This window comes from Microtus ochrogaster, unplaced genomic scaffold, assembly GCF_000317375.1.
Source record: "Microtus ochrogaster isolate Prairie Vole_2 unplaced genomic scaffold, MicOch1.0 UNK3, whole genome shotgun sequence".
Classification (NCBI taxonomy): Eukaryota; Metazoa; Chordata; class Mammalia; order Rodentia; family Cricetidae; genus Microtus; species Microtus ochrogaster.
In genome coordinates, this window is record NW_004949101.1 from 7,789,891 (window position 1) to 7,807,736 (window position 17,846).

At 38.2% G+C, this 17,846-nt stretch overlaps 1 protein-coding gene across 1 annotated transcript in view; it reads right to left on the reverse strand.

The window, feature by feature from the left end:
* Macrod2 (MACRO domain containing 2) overlaps positions 1 to 17,846 on the reverse strand; it is a 1,889,857-nt gene that overhangs the window by 1,662,292 nt on the left and 209,719 nt on the right. The window lies entirely within an intron of this gene.

Sequence of the window (17,846 nt, forward strand, 5' to 3'; positions counted from 1 at the left end):
AAAAAAAAAAAAAAAAAAAACCTCACTTTGCAGAAAGAGAAGAAGCCATGGTACCTGTCTTTATACACTGGAAAGGCTGCCAGGTCTAGAAGACTTGGAGAGATGACCTAGAAGTATTCGTCATTACATTAGAAAAGAGAAGGTCAGTGGAAGTTCCAGGGAAGAACATTTTGTTTCAAGTTAAAGGACATATTCTAACCATTAAACCTACCCGGCAATATAACTCACTCTGTTGAGATATGTAAGAGGGGTGTGTAGGGGAGTGGGTGTCTGTGTGATACGTGCAGGGGGTGTAAACGAGGTGTGTTGTCAGTTTACGTGTGTATATGAGATGTGTGTGTGTGTGTGTGTGTGTAATGTATGTTGTGAGTTTATGTGTGTGCTGTGGGACAAGGCTTTTGTATCCTGTAAAAATTTGTCACTCATATTAGTTTAATAAAGCGCTGATTGACCAATAGCCAGGCAAGAAGTAGAGGTGCGGCAACCAGAATAAGAAGAGAATGCTGGGAAGAAGAAAGGCAGAGACACAATCACCAGAAGGACACAGAAGAAGCAAGATGAGAATGCTGCACTGAGAAAAGGTACCAAGCCACGTGGCCAAATATAGACAAGAATTATGGGTTAGTTTAAGTTGTAAGAGCTGGTTAATAATAAACCTGAGCCAAGAGGCCAAACAGTTTATAATTAATATAAGTCTCTGTGTGTTTCTTTGGGACTGAATAGCTACAGGACCAGAAGGTACAGAAATTTCCATTTACATGTGAGTATGTAACATATGAAGTGTTATGAGTTTATGTGTATATGTGAGATGTGTATATGTATGCATATGTACTTGGTCTTTTCAGCAGAGTATCACTCCAGGCTGTTCTTGAATTGTAGTCCTCTTCCCTCAGCCTCTCAAACTCTAGTATTACAAGTACATACTTCCACATTCTGCTTTATGTGTTGCTTTTGAGAAAAATTAACATATACTCCAATAGGACTACCCTAAAAATCTTTATGGTTCTAGCATGATTTTAAATTTACTTCATGCTTTTTTCTATAAAGCAGATGATAAAAAAAACATTTTTTTATGTGTAGCAGGTGTTAAATGCTCCACTCTGTGATTTCTTCATAAATATGATACATATTCATTTCTATTTTACGTAGGCATCTTGGATTAATAGATAAAATACTTACATAACACTTACATAATAATACTTTTATAATATAATACTCATTTTTAGGGAATGAAAGTACTACCTATAGAAATATTCCCCAGGATTAGAATTAGCAGAGGCAAGAAGGAAGAGAATAAAAATGAGAATAAGTCAGCTTTATGGTTTATTTAAGTCAAAGACTTTTCTATCACCGGAGCACCCTTGTCCTTGGTGATACAAATCGGCACATTTCAGCTCTAGATGACAGACACCAACACATTTTTGCAGACAAGTCCCAACTAAATCGAATGTCTTTATATTCTCATTTCCACAATACAATTTACTGCATAATGTCATTCCCCATGATGCGCCTTATGCTTCCTTTGGCTAGTTCAATATCTTCTGGTTGCTCTGCATATTATATATGCCAACTTAGAAGGTCGGGACTAATTTTCACATACAATAGGCCAACGCAAAATTCACAACAAGTCCTAACAAAGCAGCTCATATCACCAAATCTTGATTATGCTGTACTGAAGAAGTCCTCAGGGGCATTTTAATTTGTTTAGAGACTAGCTTGCTACCCTTGATGGCTATTAGCAATACCCTCAAGTCCCCGTGTGTTATTACGCCAACACACAAATTGTGGGATAATTGCTGGCACTGTGCTTTGGTATTTCAACCATGATGTTGATATTTATCTGTCTTGGTAAGGGCTTCCATGGGAACAAATAGCTTGTTTTCAAAGAGATGGAATAAAGGACATCAGGAAAGAGAGGGAACAATAATTGAAAGAACATGCACTAAGTGATAATTTAAGTTAATTGATATTACAGAGAAATCTATTTGACAATGTAATTTTTAAGTGAATATTTTGAAGACCCAAAGAATTTGGAACAAATTACAGACTCTGTCAGGGAGGGTCTGTTTAAAAGAAGGATTCATCCTGGTGTTTCTATTACCAAAGGAATAATTTCTGGTTATCAGCAATTCCAAAAATAAAGGTCACTCCTTAAACATCATCTAGAAGATATTTAGCATCAGATTTGAAATTTTTTCTGAAAAATAAAAGATAGAAAAAAAAACAGTACCAAGCCTAACGCCTTGCTCACTTACAATGAACACAGAGGATTGAGAATTGCACTGAGAAACATCACAGGGAAGCAAACACACAAGACTCTCATTTGCCTCAAAGGGACAAGGAGGGTGCAACTGTTGGGGACCTTAAACCTTGACAGCAATATGTGGTGGTTTCTTGGGGGGTATACCAATTCAAATAAGTGGAAAACCTTTTTTGAGACAAATGAAGTCTGAATGTGATCACTAGTGTTGATCTAATTAGCGAAGACACTAGCATTTCAGCCAAGCTAGGAATGTCTACTGAAGTACAGAGGGATAACAAACATGGACTCTGGAACTGATTTCAAATGCTCCAGCGACAACTAGAAAGAGGCTAGGAGAGACAATGGGGTGAAATCTTGTTGGTCTTAGAGTCCAGTGATACTTACACAGGGGTCACTGGAGTGTTATTTATGTTGTACATGTGAATTGTTTATAATATGACTGTTAATTGTACATTATGTTTCATTAAACTAGCTGAAGCAATAATGCTTTTCTAAATAGCTCCTTTGCTAGACTAGAAAGTAAAAATTCTACCTTTTCCTATGTCTTCGAGTTGTGGCTCCTGCTCATGGATGATTTTTTTTTTTTTTTTTTTTGGTTTTTCGAGACAGGGTTTTTCTGTGGTTTTGGAGCCTGTCCTGGAACTAGCTCTTGTAGACCAGGCTGGTCTCGAACTCACAGAGATCCGCCTGCCTCTGCCTCCCGAGTGCTGGGATTAAAGGCGTGTGCCACCACCGCCCAGCTCATGGATGATTTTTAAGGACATAAGATTAATCCTCTGTTCATTTGTCTTGGAAAGGTACTCACCATTACATTTTCCAGAGTAGCAATGACCCAAAACAAGCTCGGAGAGGCTAGTTGAGTGGCCTACTGAGGAAGGCTTGTATCTCTGTATCCGCAGGTGCCATATTAGCTACCACATGCCAGTTCCGGAAGAAACATAGAGAAACAATGGACAAACAAGTACATGCTGAAATCCAGGCTCTCTCAGCATCTCAAATACCTGTTTCAGGATCCATGCTGGCATCCTGACTCTTCTCACCCCTCCCTCTACCCTAAACTTCTCCAGCTCATTGGTTTTCCTTCCCCCAGTTTCCTATATAACCCTGCAATTTCAGTCGTGTGCTCTCCCGACCCCCTCTTCCCCCTCCCCACCTTTTTTTGTTTCCTCTGCCTGCACTCTCTCCTCTTCCTCTCTTGTTCTCCCTCTCTCTCTTCTCGAGGGCAGGTGAGGTCTGCTGGCCATGTTTAGTCTACTACTTTGTCCCTCTGCTCCGGTCTCCTCCAGGTGCCTCTGGCTGTGCTCTCCCTCATATCTGCAATAAACACCTTCCCCTCAACCATACCTTGGAGCAGTCATGCCCTCATTTTATACACAACATTTAACATTTCTAGCAAATAATCAGGAATAAAAGCAGAAACATCAACATGGAACCTATCAGGATGTATGAGTATGCATATATATTAATTCTTGATTGTTAAGAATAGACACAATTTATGCTTGTTGCCCTGGTTTAGATGATAAATTACATACTCATCTTAGAGTTTAAATAGATATTTGAAACAAATTAGTTATTGTTATAATTCTTTTTTAAATGCCTGTTTTCATTGTGGCTAATCAAAGTGACTACAACTGTGTCATTAGATATGAAACTAACTTTTAGGTTAGTAAAATGGCTCAGTAGGTAAAGGCACTTGTAACCATGCCTAGAGACCCAAGTTTGGTCCCCAAGTGCCATCAGTGGAAGGAGAGTACCAACACACACAAGTTTTCCTCTAACCATTTATTCTGTGTGCTCGCGCGCGCGCACACATACAAATAATAAATAACAAATGCAATTTTAAAAATTAAAAAACTGTTTTTCTATAAATCATAATGAATTCAATAGATAATCAGTAATTACATATCTTTTTATTCTCACACAAATCTTAATTTTTCCACTCAACTGACTTCTGCTGAGTCTTTGCATCACTCTTGTACACTTTGTGTACGCTTTTCTTAGGGTATGTGTGGTGTGTGAATCTGTATCTAAGTACAGATTAAGTTCATTTGCCTAGAAATTTGAAAGTACCTGGACTTCTTTTGGTAGTTTTTTCACATGAGGATTATTGGCAGATATGTTTCTTGAATCATTTGTTCTCCCTAGGGATAAATCTGATACAGTATCTAATTTATAATTAAGACCTGGCAAAAGTATTACTTTTCTCTAAAAAGAAAAAATCAATACACATTGTAGCTATCTTCAAAAAAAAAATAACCTGGAAAAGAAAAGGAACTTGCAATTTTTACTTAAAATTGCATTTATTTTCCAGGATTATCATGGCTATAAAATCAACTTTAATCCCAGCACTTGGGACACCAATAGGTAGATCTCTGCAAGTTCATGGGTACCCTGATCTACATAGAGAGTATCACACCAGCTAGGGCCACAGTGAGATCCTGTCTCAAATAAAGAAATACAAATAAACAGTTATATTAGAATATATAATACATATAATACAATATACTACATAAACAATCATTTCAATTATATGAGATAAAACCATCCTCATGTTCTGTAGGTATAACAAGGAAAACTTCAAGGTATCTTACTTTATGATTTGTTTGAAACAGTAGGGGAGAGAGACAGGGAGACAGAGAGTTATAATAATAGTCTTTTCTCAAGTTTTACTGTCAGACTGCATGTATTTTATGTGCCAGAGACACAGAAGATAATGATTTCCAGGGAATTAAATATTCTGCTAATTTGTCATAAACAGTATTTAATCTTTGTACCATGAATACAATCTGTACGGTTATTTTTTAATCTAGTAAACACACAGACGTTGATACCACAGTGACTTTGCAGCTACTAAAGTCAGAAAGGACATAAGCTTACGAGATGAATCTACCATGAGAGGCAGATCTCTGTATTCTGCCTTCCTGCTCTTACTCCTCTCAAAAAGATGCCAAAAAGTTAAAATTTGCTTGCTTCCCTGCAATCAGAAAACCAAAGACTTTCACAACATTCTGTTGAAATCTCTTGGCCTGACTCTTCATTCTAAACTTGCAGACGAAGGAGTTGAGAGACTTGTCCTTGTACCACATGACATAAAAGAATCAGCTAATCTTTCATTATATGTGATACTTAGCTGAGATATTGGAGAAAAGAAAAAAAACAATATTCTGTAAATTCGAAGACATAAGAAAGAGAAATCTAGAATAAAAGGTTAGCACGAGAAAAGCTCAATAAAGTAAAAATAAGCAGACAGAATGAAATGTTTAATGTATGGAACATAATTAGTGGTGGATGAGAACAAAAGCAGGATCTACCAGATGTCACTGAATCTCAGAAGGCATTTAACAGATCAACACACAAGAAAATCGCCATCAGTTCTAATTATGAAGAGTCCATAATATTTCAAATAAAATGTAAAAAACAAAAAAAATCTGATATGTGAGTATTAGTACATTTTGAGAAAGCCACATAGTGATGTTAGTCAAGTTACTAATTCATTATTCCTGTTTTCCTCCTCCTGCCCTCCAATCAAGACCAGCAGCAGCAACTTCTTCCTGAATACTTCATCAGGGAATTAAGATAATCCGCCAAGCTTCACTAACTCAGGTTCATTTTCAGAACTAAAGAAATACTTTCTGTGCTTTTGTATACGTGGTCTTCTGTTCACTGTGCTATTTAGAAACACCCCAAAGGGAATGAGAAGAAGTGTAAATGGGAAACTTTTCAAACACTCGATCATGCTAGTGTATTTGCATGAAGACCTAGGGAAGAAGGAAACAGCAACAGATAACACCTTGGCTGAGCCCTGGTTATTCTGCAGGAGTCTTTCAACAGCCACAGAGGCAGGAATTCTCAGGTCAGCTCTTCCATCACACATGGACTCTGCACTAAGGTTACTGTAAGCTGCCCAATGCAATCGCGTCTCCTCCACCCTTTTCTAAGCAGTGTTACTCCCCGTACCGCTATGATCCCTCCTCCCGCAGACCTAGCTATCTCTGACCTCTACTTTGCTTTTAAACTCTCATTTTGCTGTAAATATCCTTCATCTACAACCCACTCTCTGTTTGTTCTCTATGCAGTCTTTCTTTGACACATGAATCCCACCTTCTCTGCAGTTACCAGACAACCACATGCTGTACTCTTAACTACCACATTTATGCCATTAGTTCATCTCAGAATCCCTTAGTTTTAAGGTAAATCCATATTGCTAAAGATACCTTGGACTTCAGATTTGGAGCCCAGAGGCCACTGAGCAATAACTGACCTGAGTGCCTCTTCCCTGAGGACTTGTTTTCATGGTATCAGAAGGTGCCCGGAAAGCTTCCAAAGGAGGGGGGAAATCTTTAGTCCTATCCAGCTATGATGACTCCTATGAGAACCACAACAACAACCAGCTTGACACTAAACCCTATGGGTACAATAATAGAATTAAATAGTAAAATGAAAACCTTGGTGGAAAGCAACAGACCTCCATCCAACTGTACTTAAGACCTACCCAACTTGAGGAAAATCAAGCCTCGTACTGGAAATCTAGCCAATGATCCAGGGCTAATGAAGTCATAGACCTAGGAGGAGAATCTGCAACTACCACTTTAGTAAGCCAGTATAATCGCTAACTATATTCTAAATATTTGTCCTTATATCCATAGGTAAGTATAGTCTTCACCCCTTCATCACATACAGAGAACATTACAGAAAACTACAACCAATAAAAATTTAGAGCTGTGAAGCTATAAAACAACTCAGAAGAAAGGAAGATTTTAAGAGACAGATCGGGAGTTTGCTGTGAGATTGTGTCTTCTAGAAATGTCAGAAGCTGCACCAATATAGTCTCACCAACAAGACAGCATACATATGAGCTGAACAAGAACAACAAAAGATATGTTAACATGAATGAGGGAAATCCCAGGAGGCCTCAAGCCTACATGAAGGGCTACAGGCAAAAGGAATGCCGAGCACTGGAGAAATAGCCTTCCCAGGGAAGAGCACACCAGTTGGTTATGCAATAACAAATGGTCAGCCCTAAAAACATACATACAAGTAATACTGGGCAGATTGAGCAAGTTGTGTTTATGAATGTAGGAATTATATAACAATTTTTTAAAAATATTTATTTATTATGTATACAATATTCTGTTTGTGTGTATGTCTGCAGGCCAGAAGAGGGACCCAGACCTCATTATAGATGGTTGTGAGCCACCATGTGGTAGCCGGGAATTGAACTCAGGACCTTTGGAAGAGCAGGCAATGTTCTTAACCACTGGAGCCATCTCTCAAGCCCCTATAACCATTTTTTTAAAGAGGCCATGAATTTGAAAGAGAGCAAGGAGAAATTTTGGGGACAACTTGGAGGGAGGAAAGATAAACGAGAAATAATGTAATTTTATTATAATACCCTCAGAAATAAAAAATAAACTCAGTTTTAGGAGTACACATAATAAAGTTGTATTCCTCTATATCTTGCTATAGTCTTTCTATTTTCACTAAGAATCTAACACATGTTCTGTTATAATTATCACTGATGCCTGCTCCCATGTTGTTGACTGGTCAACGATTTACTATGCAAATTCTCTGACCTCTGCAACATCTGAGCTTTTCCAATGTATGTTTTCATGAACCTTGTTAGCCCTGAGAATTGTTTCATTTTCAAATTCATGAACTCCTTCTTTAATTTTTCTTACAGAACACTTATGCTTCCTAAATAATAATTCACTACTATGATTTTCTACACTCCATTTTTTTTCAAGAGCTAACAAACTGGGATGATCAACAAAGCCTCTTTCTCATTGTTGGAGACATAAATGCATGACAAGAACAGTTCCATGTAGATCTGCCAAAGAAACCTTAATCCCATTACTTAAAATCACAGTAGTTGACTTTTCTCCTTATTCCTCTTGAATATCTTTTGGATGATAGCACAATAGATTCAAACACCCAAACCAGAACCCCTGAAGCCATCCTAGGCTACATCTACCCTATCTAACCCACTCAGCCCTTACTATGTACATTCTATCACCTTAGTCTACTATCTGAGTACAAAGTACTTCAGGGCTTTCCACTGCCTGCAAGATTACAGGGGCCTCCGACAATTGTGCCTTGCCTAGTTTGTTTTCTCCACTCTGTTGAAGGTCCTGCACATTTTACAGTTCATTCAAAGCATCATATTGTCTTCTATCTTTCCATCTATTTGCTGTGGTACTTCTACCTGGAGAAGCCTCCACTTCCTGTGTCTTTATCAAGGAAACATTTGCTCTTATTAATCTTGTCTTTTGGGGGCAGAAGGGAGAGAAGGGGAAGGGAAAGAGTATGTTCTAAATAATAGAGTTCTGGTTCGATATATGCAAATAGTACAGGAGAGAGGAATGAAAGCTAGAAAGTGGGTTTCCAGACTCTCATTTCTATACTGTTTTTAATTACACACACACATATACACGTACATATGAGTACAGATATATTAATAATGAAATTAGCTGCTTGGAATTCTAAATTTTATTTGTATTTTTCTTCAATACAGGGTCTCACTAGGTAGACAAGGCTGACCTTGAACTCACAGAAATTCTCCTGCCTCTGTGTCTGCCTTTCAAGGTCTGGGGTTAAAGGCATGCAGCACTATGTTGGGCTGGGACTATAAACATTAAACACTACTCATTGATAAATAATATTAATTAATACTATAAAAGCAAGTTTTTCTGACTTCATTAGCAGGATAAGAAAAACATCATACTAAAAGTAAAAACAGAAAACAGGATAAATTTTAGTAAAAAGTGAAAATGCCATAACAGAAGAGACTTTTCTACAAGCCCCAACTAATCTTTCACTTCATTCCCTGTTTTCCACACTGAAGAAAAAAGTCCTCACTTCCGCATATTCCAAGGTCACTACCAACTTCATTTGCTAACAGATGCTGCAGTTTCTTCTTGTTTTCTTGTCAGCTACACATTTCGGTACTTTCTGATCAATTGAAATACTTGGCAGAAGACCAAACAACCTCTCAAGCCCTGTACCTGCTTTGCCAATCCTCTCAGTCGCTGATCCCTGAGTACAGGCTGGACACAGTAACAAAGACCTTTTGACTTCCAGCTAATGTTCATCTCATTATGATGTTGCTCTGAAGACCTCCCCAAGTATTGTCCTAAGCCTCTTAAGTCAAATACTTCTTGCACTTATTACAACGGAAAAGTGCCAGGAAAGAATACCTTAAAGTGATCTACATGGGCAAAGCCAATTCCCAGGCCCATTCAGTGTGTGCTCCTGGCAGTTCATATCACTAATGCAGTCCTGACCGTGCACCCAATGCTCAGCTCGCAACCTCATACATATTTGATGTTGCCAATATCTACAAGACAGGTATTATTATTGTCACCTTTTATAGACACAGAAAGCAGGGGACAATGAAGGATGCTCTCTTAAGCAACCGTAGAAGTACAACCCAACCCCCGCAGCCTGAACACAATCCATGTACTCTCAATCCCTGCATGCCAGTTCCTAGCCAAAGGTGTTTAGAGTTATCGAAAGCATCAGGAGGGGGGTATACCACTACAATGGTGCTCCTTTGCACTAAAAATATCCTACATCCCTCAATTCTGACACTACCCACTGTGCCAAGGATACATTTAGCTAGTTTCTTTTGTTACATTCCTCCACACAAGACAGCACTATGATTATTTTTTACAGAAACCCAGGCCCATCTGTTCCCCTGTTTCTACACACACATGTACACAATAGCACTCTTTTTATGCATTTCTAAGATTGGATACAAATACAATGAGTAACACAATTTGAGGATGGACACAAGGCAAGAAAATGTCAAGCTATCTTTCATGAACTGATTAGGCAACAGCAAAGCAGACATGGCCTCAGCCATTTTTAGAGAATCATGAATTAAGGAACTTCAGATTCTTTCCAATTCTTTTACACAACTCATTGGAATGCTGTTCTACACAGTTGATTGATTCATGAGTTTCCCCACTGCCTCTCTCCAGCTCCTCACAAACAAAGGGCAGACAGATGAGGCCCCTACTTCCCACATACCCAAGCCTCTATGCCACAAGGGTTAGAATAGGGAGAGTCCCTGGCTCCTTCTGGTTAAGCCTAGAATTGCACTTCGGGGATTGCCATCTGGGACTGTCTTTCCTTTGTCTCCAGCCCCACCAGGGCCACAACCCCCTGTAGGAAAAACAGGTTTGGTTCATATTTAGGTCCTTAGCATCTAGGATATATAGTTATTTAATAAATATTTGGTTAATGGTACATGAACAAGCAGATATTCTGTCTTTCTTTGTATCCACCAGTTATGTGTAAGTATATGGAGAATACCCTGTAAACTGGACCATATTTTCAGAGAAAATATAAGTATTTGAACTACAGAAATAAAGTAAAATAGTTATAAAAGACAGAACTTTAATCATCACAATTAATTGGCACAGAAAGAGTAATAAAATTTTGAAATTATTTAAGGTAAAAACTACTTGAATTTACATATAATACTACAGTGTAAAATATTCAGTTTTTTCATTGTTTTCAAATTATTTTAATTGCATAAGTAAAGGAAGGGTTGAAAGAGAGTAAATTTTTATTTTGATCTTTACATATATAATTTTAATTCATCACATACATAATTTCAACTTTAAACTGCTTTCAGTGTATAGAGGTAAAATGTTTTTAATATGCAGATTTGAATTAAAATGTGAAAATTATTGGTTCTGGTTAAATTATAATTAGCCACCAACTTTAATTACAAAAAAAATCTCAAAATAGATAATTATGTGTGTAACAAAATACAATTCGGTTGATTTATAAATCATCAATAAATTGTAGAACTCTTTATATATTAAAATTTAAAGTTTTGAAGATTTTTCTTTCCTAAATACTGTTAAGAGATCAGGCCTTGTATCTTGCTTGGGCAGCATAGTGGAGCTGACCCTGTTGACAGGGCCACAGCCCTGAGAAGTGAGAGTGCGAGAGCTGGCCCCACCCCCCCATCTGCCATGTGGTAGCATGGGCAAGGGAGAGATGCCTCACCCCCAACCCTTGCTGCCTGTGGTAGGTGAGAGGGCTGGCCCTGAGGTCACATGAGTGTGAGAGCTGATCCTGCCCCTCACTTGCTGCTGCACTTGGGAGAGCAGGCTCTGCATCTTACCTGGGCAGCATAGCAGAACTGACTCTCTTAGCAGGAGGCTGGGTGAGCCAGCCCTGAGGGCGTGAGTGTAAGAACCCAAGCCCACTACTCCTCTGTCACGTGGCAACATGGGTGAGGGAAGGATGCAGTCCCCTTACCCCTGCAGCAGGTGGCAGGGCTGGCCTCAGAGAAATGAGAGCAGGAGAGCTGGCCCTCCCCTCACCAGCTGCGGTACTTGAGAGAGTGGGCCCTGCATGTGGCCTGGGCAACACAGCAGAGCTGGCCCTTATGGTATGGGTGTGGATAAGCCCGCCTCTGAGGGCATTATAGCAGGAGAACTGGCCCTGCCCCTTGCTGCCTGCTGCATTGGGTGAGCTAGCTTCAGTAATGATGGAGAGCTTGCCCTGGGAGTAAGGATGAGGGAGAGCCAGCCAGTGGGCTGACCAATCCAGCTACTACCCAGGTCCAGGACCAGGGCTATGAGTTGGCCCACCCCAACATTCACCTCATCTATGATCTGCCAGAGCATGAGAAGGGATTGGTCTTGCAGATCCAAAGCTGCAGGATCTCCATGACACAAGGCAATAATAGGATATCCAAGAGAAGTCCCTTTGAGGGCCCAGTATTGATAGTGTAGCAGAAGCCAGAGGCATCGAGTCAGACCAATGACTCATTGCAATGAGCACTTGCAAATAAAGACATAGACAAAAGGGTGTGGTATGACTAACTGCATCACACCACAGCTTCCACAGTGAGATTCTTTTTGGACGGGGGACATTGAAAGAGCAGAGGATGGATACAAGAGGACAGGAAGATGGATGGGATCAGGATGCACAATGTGAAAACCACAAAGAATCCTAAGCAGTTAAAAGAAAGAAAACTTAAAAAGAAATAGTACATTAAGAAGAATTCTTCATCTATTCAACAGTTTAGTTTTCATATAGTATGCATTTTTAAATTACTTAAAAATAGAACCTGATAAATGAATATAAATACTACAAATATTTTAAAGATTTATTGTTTTTACTTTATTTGTATCTGTTGTTTTGCCTACACGTATGAGTGCATACTGTGTGTGTGCCAAGTGTCCATAGAAGCTACAAACAGTGTCAGATCCTCTGGAAGTGGAGTCACAGGTGGTTGTGAGCTTTCATGTGTGTTCTGGGAATTGAACCCAGATCTTTTGCAAGAGCAGTCAGTGCTCTTTACTACTGAGCCATCTCTCCAACCCCAATACTATATTTAGAATTAAAATTTTAAGTTAGGAGGGTTAAAATGATATAAAGATTTAAAGATATTTGTTTTTCAATATTCTGACAGCTATGGGGTATAATGAATTAATTATACCTCAGAAAGGCAGTATCTTAATATTATCTTTCTAGACTTGGCTCCTGGTTATAAAAAGAGAAGCATCCATTTAAATGTTCACAGTAGGTTTCAATCATCCTTCATGAAATATTCACATTAATGGTCTCTTTTAAACTCAGATGAACACCCACTATATTTGAGACTTTTTTTTTTTCTTTTTCAATTCCTGCAGTATCTTCTTGGTAGCAAACTGGGTCTTCATTGGAGCTTTTGGCAATAATTGACAAGATTATATGAGATCAAACATACTAAAAACAATTAGATGATCATGAGACAAATTAAAACAATGGTTTGAGGAGAGCATAGAAAAGACCCAGACAAAAGTAGACTTGAAAGAATGAGATAGAAAAGATGACTTAATCCCTGGATGCCAAGCACAGGACTTAGACTCTGAAGTGACAGCTGCTAGGTTATGAAAATAAATAGAACTTAAATGAATCTGGAACTTCAAGTAGTGTAAAGTTGAAATTTACCATCAAACAAGCAGAAGGGAACTAGTCAAAACACACTTTCCATAAGGAAACCTTAACAGAAAAGACAAATCTGAAATGGGCTGCCCATCTCAAGAAATGAAAGGCTGCTTTCGGTAACTCAAACCTTGATGAAATTAAGGTGATCTTTAAAAACTAGTTTTGGGATGATTATTAGGCAAAAACAGAAGCAAATCTTCTCTATATAAGATTTAGCCACATTAAAAAATGTAAAGATGGAGACCGGGGTCTACCCTCATTAGTCTCCTTAACTTCCTAGTACACATTTTCTTCACAACCAGCCAGATCTAGATTTTACCTAGTCTGATCACCCAGCCTATGGCACGACTATCTCTAGTTTTTCTCTAGTTTTCTGCCTTTACCTACCTTACCTACCACCAACCAACCACAAGCTTTTTCTGCACTGCATCCAATCTCTCCACCTAGCCCGAATTCCCACTTCTTTCTGCAGGGTCTAGCCTCGTGTATCTTCCTGATCACCAACATGCCTCCTGTAAAAGTCACCATATTTAGCGTGGGTCTGACACCCAGCGGCTCCCCTACCTGCAAACAACCATTCTCTAGGCTTCTGTCAAGACCTATCCTCTAAACCACAGGCCCCTGCAAAGCCATGTCAAATCAGATCTGCCACACACTACAGACTTGTACCAGGAGGCACATCCTATATACTGGCCCAGAGTCCCTTCAGTCCACGTGATTGAATTCCATCCATGCCATTTCAAATCTCTAGGCTCAACTCACCCACACATCTTTTCTGTCACAAACTTCTCTGTCAATAAGGGCTCAGAAATAACAAAAGAAGTCCACATACCCAGACCTTATTTAAAAATTACGTTGTTTGTAATGTTGTTTATGCAAAGTTGGTGCCTTCTTGCCAAAAACCTATTAATCCTGTAGAAATGTTTGTCAATAAGAATTACCTAAGGAACTCTAGTACACAGAATTTAAAAGAATAATCATAAACTTTCTCTAAGAATATAAGGAGTTTAAAGAAGAAACAAACATCTTAATAAAATTAAGGAGAATAAATGCCTAAGTGATGCCAATGAAAACACAAACATAAGGTTGACAAAAATGAGAAGATAATCCAGGACTTTAGAATGGAATTAAATCAGGAGATAAAAACATTGAAGAGAATTCAAGCTGAAATGAAGATGAAATTGAAAAAAAAAAACAAATAATTTAACAATAAACTCTGTGAGTTCAAGAACAGCCTAGTCTACACAGTGAGTTCCAGGACAAAGATACATATAGAAACCCTGTCTCAAAAGGCCAAAAATTAAAAATAGAGTTTAAAATAAAACAACACAATTATGAAAAACACACAGAGAATCTGGGTACTGTATGTTATTATGTTCTCTTTGTATTGTTTAAATGCTGAGGAAGAAGCAACAGCTGCTAAAAGATATTTATTTATAAATGCTGCTGAATTAATTCAAGACAGGTATTTTGAAAATACCTTGACTTCAAAATTGAAGTCAAAAGGTATGTTACTTTGGAGAAGAGGTTTTGTTTTTGTTTCCACAGGAAATAGGAGGCTGTGGATTCATTCTGATAAAATGATAAGAAAAATCAAGTTTGATCAAGGAAGACTCACTGAGAATCTCTGATAGGAGCAAATGACCCAGATGTCTGAGTTCCACATCAAGAACAGCCTCAAGACTGCTGGCTGAGTGATCAAGCCCCACAAGATATTCCAGCACAACTTGATCATAATTCTAAATTTTCTTTAGGTCCCCGTAAGATTATCAGCAAACAATTCAGCAGGTAGTGCCTGAAAAACTATGACCACATTCCCAAAAATGGACTATGGATATTTTTCTTTCTTTAAATGTTGGTTACAAATTGTTATGGATAATGGTCAGAAAAAAAGCTAAACAAAGGATATTAGGTTCAGAGTTCTTGTTCTTTAAAAAGGGGGGGATTGCTGTGGGACAATGGTTTTACCCTGTAAACATTTGTTTTTTGTACTTGTTTAATAAAATGCTGATTGGCCGCTAGCTAGGCAGGAAGTATAGGAGAGGCAACCATTCAGAAAGTAGAGGTGGGACAATGAGAAAAGGAGAATTCTGGGAAGAGGATTCTGCAGTCTGCAGTCATGACCCAGCCACAGAAGAAGCAAGGTGTGACTGCTTCACCAAATAAGGTACCAAGTCATGTTGCTAACATATATAAGAATAATGGGCTAATATGAGGTATAAGAGCTAATAAGAAGTCTGAACTATTAGGCCAATAAGTTTATAACAAAAAAAAATCAAGCATGTGTCAGTATCCTAATATCTGACAAAATAGCCTATGAACTAAAACAAATAAGAAAAACACTACTATCCTAAACATACATACACCAAACTCTGGGGCACACAATTTCATAAAAAAATGTAGTACTGTATTTAAAGATATAGATTAATATCAACCCATCAATAGTAAGTGATTTCAATACCCCACTTTCCCTAATAGACAGGGTATCTGGAAACACACACACACACACACACACACACACACACACACACACACAGAGAGAGAGAGAGAGAGAGAGAGAGAGAGAGAGAGATCAAAACTATTTGACACCACACATCAAACAGGTATCTACAGAAATTTTAACCCAAACACTAAAGAACACACATTCTCCTCAGCAGTAGATGAAAACTTTTCTAAAATAAACCTCATCTTGTGACACAAAGCAAGTCTAAAGATTAAAAACGATTGAAACAATTTCTTGTCTATCTAATCACAATGCAACAAAATTATATCTGCAGCCAATCCTTCTTAAACTATTTAAAAAAAATAGAAAGAGAAGGAACACTCACAAAGTCCTTCTAAGAAGCCAGTATCACTCTAGCACCAAAATCAGTTGAATATAACAATGACAGAAACATACAGGACAAAATCCTTGATAAACAAAGACTCAGAAGTGCTTAATGAAATACTTGCTCACAGAATACAAACATACATTAAAAATATTATCCACCATGATTGAGTTGGCATTATCCCTTAAGTGCAGGGATGGTTCAACATACACCAACCAACAAATAAGAGTGGAGGGGCAGTGAGGGCAGAAGGAAGGAAAAAAGAAATAATTCAGTGACATAAAATATTTATTGAAAAGCCCAGCCCTTGGTTGTTTACAGCAAACACATAAATGATAACAGACATGTTGAAAATGAAAAGCTGAGACAAGAAGGCCTATGCAAAAAACTAACCAAAAAACAAAACAACATAAAACTGTAGTAAAAGACTACATTGTTTTAAAGTTAAATACTCAAGCATCTCATTATATAATAGAATATAAAGAATACTTTCGAACATCAGGAATTTAATTTCAAGCTTATTTCTTCTGGCTTCTTTAGCAAATGTTCTACAAGAGAAGAAGGTGAAGCACTGGAGAGCGAAGGGAGACGTGCTGCACGTGCAGTAAGACAGATGGTTTGGAGCGAGCCTGCTTTCCAATATGTGGCATGATGAAGCTCTGTTGTAATCTGACAGTGCACAGGTCTTCAAATGCTTTTGAATGCATCTGCCACTTAAATTCATGAATCTGGGCGTGTAGCAATAAAATAAGAGCAGCTTTAAAATCAGTATGCAATGCTTTCCAACTAGTACAAAATGTTATTTTACAATTAGATAATAAAAGCCCACTTTAATCATAGCATTTACTGACAGTCAAATAGAACTTCACAAGGAAACAAAAAAATTTAAAATACCAAGGTAATTTGTAGCTTTAAATCAGATCTCTTTTAAAGCCACGTTTTCAACTTGTACTTACTGTTGTATTTTCCATATTCAAATTACTCTCGCCAAAAGTTGGGACTATTATAGGCATTATGGTTATCATTTTACCATAACAACCAATTTGAGCCTTGGTAAAAATAAATTTTATGTATTTAGGACTACTTGAAATAATTGAAAAGGCAGTAATGTAGCTAATTAGTTAGGTAGGAAGATGTTTAAAAAACCCAAACAATGTGTCATCTGTCTGGAAGTACTTATTAGGGAACTTTCCAAGTGAACTGCCACTTCCCAAAGGACATGTGATTTCCCAGGCAGAGCAACACGATCCAAGGCTTTACTCAAGAATGTGACTCACAGGCATTTTCTTTCTTTCTGATTTATGTATATTTACGTGTGCATGTGTCTGTGCAGGTGCGGATGAAGTTATGGGCCATAGATTGAGTTGTATGACTTCTTCACTCTCTATCAACTATATTAGTATGGTATGTGTGCATGGACATGCATGTAGAGGCCAGAGCAGGACAGCGGGTATCTTCTTTCTGCCTTGTTTCCTTAAAACAGGATCTCTCATTGAACCAGAAATCCATTGTTTTTGCTAATCTGACACCTCATAACACTTGGAATCAGCCTGTTTATACCCTACCTCACCCCGACTAGGATTATAGGCACATGTAGCCCTCCCCAGCTTTTTATGTAGTTGACTGAGATTCAAATTTAGGTCACAATGGTTGAAGACCAGGTATTCCTGGTTACGTCCTCAAGACCAGAACAAATCCCATGGAATCCTTTCCAACTAGTGGAAGTAGTGAGAGAGACGTCTTAGGGATAGTGCGTGTGTGTGTGTGTGTGTGTGTGTGTGTGTGTGTGTGTGTGTGTGTGT